General features: G+C 44.9%; 1 protein-coding gene across 1 annotated transcript in view; it reads right to left on the bottom strand.

Moving 5' to 3' along the window:
• Positions 1–5,006, bottom strand: part of LOC116842831 — a 44,261-nt gene that overhangs the window by 38,122 nt on the left and 1,133 nt on the right. The gene's annotated exons all lie outside the window — the stretch shown is intronic.

Here is a 5,006-nt window from a genome sequence, read left to right as displayed (position 1 = left end):
CGGGGGGGGGGGGGGGAGAGGGTAGGTGAAGAGCGAACGCCGAGGAAGAATTGTGGGAAAGGAGAGAAAATTGCAAAACGACACGCCGCGCGACCGCACACGCCGAGGGGATAATTCCACGGTGCGGCTTAAAGCCGCGCAATTTGGCCTCACGCCAGCGTTTAAAACGCGTTACGGCGAGCAAATACTCCTGCGGCCGTCGTGAAAAAATTGCGGCCAGCGCGGAATTCCGCCCGGTGAATTCCGATAAGCACAAAGTAACGATGTATGTACAACGGCCGGCGAATGCCTATCGCGCAGAAACTAGGAAGCGTTTAAGACGCGTTTGTTTCTTAGATCGCGGACGAATTCTTCCGGCAAAATGTCGGACGGAGATATCGTTGCCCGATGCGACTCTTTGATTCTTCGCGAAATGTAACATTTCTCATCGACTCGCGTCCGCGAAATTCAAAATGGTTCTTTGCTTTTGATCGCTCGCAACTTGAAAGCACGATCGATAAACCTCGGTCTCCAACGTTCACTGTGCTCCACGAAGATTCGCGAAGAATCTCTACGAATCAAAGAGTAATAAGTGATCTGTCTCACGACAGATGTCCCGTGACATATCTAGATTTAACGCACGCCTAACGATCCCTTTTACTCTCGATCTTTCTCACATTATTGACAGACGTTTGTCTACAAATTGTGCACACGGCATTTACAGCGCTTCGCGTGTTTATCCGTTCCAGGCAAATTTGCATTCGCCTATTTGTCTTTATTTTTGGCTCTCCTTCTCTCTTTATGTCTCTCTCGGTACCCCACTCTCGACAAAGACTTCTTCGGAGCTCGCACAAAGCGCGTCGCTTGTAATTGTCAGCATTACACGCGATTCTTGTCCCTCCTTTCACGCGCATACGCACGCACGCAGGCAGGCAGGCAGGCAGGCAGGCAGGCAGGCAGGCAGGCAGGCAGGCAGGCAGGCACGCAATTCTGCTTGCGAAGTGTTAATACGTGATTTACACGGGAAGATAGAATTATTGCCGTCGCCGCGGGACCGCCGTCGATACCGCCGGTCAAGAAAGAGAAATGAAGAAACGGGTCGTTGCGGTCAACGCGTGAATACGATGCCACACGCTGCCACTTTGCGGGGCAAATCACGGGAGGATAAAAAAGGCGGTGTGAGGTTCCTCAGGAGGAAGGAAGAAAGACGACGACGAGCACGACGACAGAGCGGGTATTAAAGCCAAAACGCGCGGGCGCGCGTCTCAAATTTCCGAGCGCTAAAAAGAAAAGCCGAGAGCGGCCGCAAATCGGATCGCGATAAAACAGGATACAAGGGTGTCTCCCTGTCGCAGGGTATCGTCGTCCAGTGACTGACGGAGTTTAGAGTGAAATATCATGTTACAATGCCGCGCGTTGTCGCAAGGGGAACGTCGCTCGCTGCGAGAACCGAGACAGTTCGTAGAGTTATCTGTGCAAGCTATCTGCAAAGGCAAACTACTCGCCAACTTCCTCGACTTCTGTCTTTCACGGATGCGCTTCGTGTGTTTGCTTGATAATGCCGCACCTGCTTGCACATGGATAAAGCGCGCCTGTTCCGCGACTACACGTGATTTCGAGAGAACTTTATCGTCAGTATTGACATTAACGATAGCTCTCGTCTCTCTCGTCTCTCTTTGCTTATTGCCATTTTTCCGCAGTTTCCTCGAAACTTGACATCCGCGAGAGCAAACCCCTCTCGCAGCCGATCTAACGCAGAGACCGTAAACCCGTCCATATGCTTTAGGCCTCTTAATAGCTCGACCTTGAGCCAGAACTAAGGAGTGCCTTTGCCACAGCGCAACCTTCGCGCTAATACACCTTCGTCATCGAGGCCGGGCTCGGGTATCCGATCCGCGCACATGCGGTCCGATCGTCTAGGATCGCACGCGTTTCGACGAATTCAACCGCGAGGAATCCGCGGAATGTCCGTCCGATGTGTACCACTGATCGTGTGTCCCGTCGCGGGCGACGTCACTTTTACCTTGAGAAATTCACGATTTTACGAGGATGGCACGTAAGCGCGGGACTCGCCGATGCACCGGCAAGAAAGATCGACTCGAAGAAGACGTACGTGTGTCGCGTCGTGCCTTCTCGTAGTAATACCCGTTCTCGTGATAAAAGACGATACTATGAACCGTTTTCTCCGTACGCTTATCTAATTGATCGTCACAGTAAAGCATGCGCGCGCGCGTGTTCGCTCGCTCGCTCGATCGCAAAAAAATAGGTCGCGCGAGCATGGCTCGCTGCTGCTGGCCGACCAGCTGAGCGTACGAACGTAACACTAGAAACGACGCGAACTTCTTATGGCGGTGACGTAAGGCGGCGGGCAAATCTTGTGTGTGTGTGTGTGTGACCCGCGCTTTCTTGTAAACTGTATATCACGGAACGCGCTTATCTGTGTTGATTTGGCCGGCTCGAAGTTCGTAGATCGCGCGCCTCCCTGACAACGAGAAGAATATACAAGGTGTTCTAGATTTATAGGTAGATAGATAGTGCTCGTTATAAATCCTTTTAAAAAAAAATCTCATCTTCGAATCAGTTCCACATTTTTACACAACAATATTTACGTTATTATCTTGCTTCAACAAAGTATAATCATCTGTCCTTGTGATCAGCGATCGCGCAGTGTTCGAGAGACGCGGTAGCAAAAATTCTCCCAGTTATTATCAGCTTATTATGACTGTCTACTCTATAAGTCTTGAATGAAAAGTCTTTTGTTTTGTGCTATTTAACATCTAGTTTCATATGCTGAAGCCTATATCAATCTTCTTTGATTCTGTTTAACCTACTAGTTTTGCTGAAAGATCCTTTTTAGGACGAATGGTATTTTGTGCGTTTTCTGCCATTTAGAGGCGCTAAGTAGGATTTCAGTTTTCATGTGTATTACACGTACACTGATCCTTCACAATATACAGATGTTTAAGCCTAAAGCAGGACTAAAATTTCAACTCGGATCCTCGTTACGGCATCCCGTGTTAAAACGATGAACCCAACCGACTCTAATTTTCGTGGCTTAACACGATGATATTGAATATTCAGATTACATCACAACGATTGGGACGTTTGTAACTTTTATATTATCGACGATATATTCGGACAACCGTTCTTTCTTTTCTTAGCTTGAATCTTTTTAGGTGTAAAAGTATCAAAACTGTAAGCAACGCGAACGAACCCAATATTCTCAGTTTCTTAGATTTGTTCAGTGTACGTAAAAAAGAGGGCTGCACGGAACAAGTGTTGACGAGTCGGAGATTTCCACGCGGATTGACGACCTAAAACGAGCTACCCCGATAATGAGGAATCTTCGATTGGTACCTTCTTGAACTGGGCCATCGATTTTAATCGATCTCACTTTCATTGAACGCGCAGTCGAACGCAAACCGCGAAAACCGTAATCGAACGATTTTCAATTTCGACGTTAATGTAACCCGAGTATGTCGGAATATCTTTGAACAAATATTCTAAATCATACATACACACATATACATATATATGTATGTGTAGCCGCGTATACACATTCTCGAGGTGGAAATCATTCCGCCTCGATTGCGCCCACGTAAATGCACACGCCGCCCTGACACGCAGCAAGACGCGTGTCACACGTTCGCGCGCGCTAACGGAACACTTTTATCACCTCTCACACGAATGAGCGGCATTTTCGACACCTCTTTCAAACTTGCTCGTACGCCTATTCGTTCGCTCGACATCCAACATATCTATCGACCGTATTCCGTATCGAGCGAAAACATATGCATTATTAATCTAGCGCAGTCAGATAACGTTATTCATTTTTGGTTCCACTGAGAAAGAAAACGTTTGATATCTGTACCTAGAATCACATAGAGAAATAATCACTATAAATTATAGTCATAGAAAATCATTTGTTTTTATTAAATTCTACTCTAATGTTGTGGCAATGACCTGATATGATATTACTATTGCCATATCAGATTAACCAAGAAATATGCAATTTGGGCCAAAAATAACTATAATTTTAGTTAGAACAGCCATTTCTTTTCCCTCAGTGTAACTGATAAAATTTTGCCGTGCGGTGTACACGTGAATATCAGTTGTGTACGAATAAAATAAAGATTAATTGAATAGAAACGAACAATACACACACACAACATATACATACATACACACATATACAAAACGAAAGGGTTCAAGACTTATAGGGTAGATAATACTTATAATAAACCGATAATAATTGAGAAGATTTTTGCTACCGTCTCTCTTAAACACGATCGCTAATCATAAGGACAGATAATTATACCGTATTGAAACAAGATGATAACTAAATAAATATTGTATAAAAATGTGGAACTGATTCGAAGATCAGAGATTTAAAAACAAAAATTATGAGGACTATAATAGGTACTATCTACTATGTAAATCTAGAATCCTTTTCTTGAACACCTTGTATATCCCTCTCTTGCTATTGTAATTACTAAAAAAAACTTACATTATTAACGCTTGTCGTTCATTCACTTACGGTATATTGCCTGTCGGTGCAAGTTTCAGATTCGAAAAAAAAAAAAAATGGTGGCGTAAGAAATTCAAACATGTCCGAAACACAACTGTGTATGCACACGAGCGAGGTCAACTAGTGTTGGTGCTTTTCAATCGTGTGATATTTTTGGAGAGCACTAACAATAGGAGGAGAGAAAATATGCTTTAATCGATCATTAAAATATTGCAGTTAATAAACAAATCTCAGTTTAGTTTTCCTCGACAAAGACAACTTATTTCTCGCGCTGACTTGATATGTGCAATAAACGTTAACAAATTGCGACTGCAATGAGCCTTACATATCTGTAAAGCTCATTTTCGCGCGCCCACCGCAGGGAAATGTGGGACCATCGAAATTATACCGGTTTCTGTACCCGACCGAGAGGAGCTCGAGACGCTCTGCGAGAATGCGCGATAGAGAGAGAGAGAGAGAGAGAGAGAGAGAGAGAGAGAGAGAGAGAGAGAGAGAGAGA

Source organism: Odontomachus brunneus, unplaced genomic scaffold, assembly GCF_010583005.1.
Source record: "Odontomachus brunneus isolate Ranch 3 - 2012 unplaced genomic scaffold, Obru_v1 Obru_scaffold_027, whole genome shotgun sequence".
Taxonomy (NCBI): Eukaryota; Metazoa; Arthropoda; class Insecta; order Hymenoptera; family Formicidae; genus Odontomachus; species Odontomachus brunneus.
The sequence above is the reverse complement of the archived record's forward strand: the minus strand, read 5'-3'. Positions and strand labels throughout refer to the sequence as shown.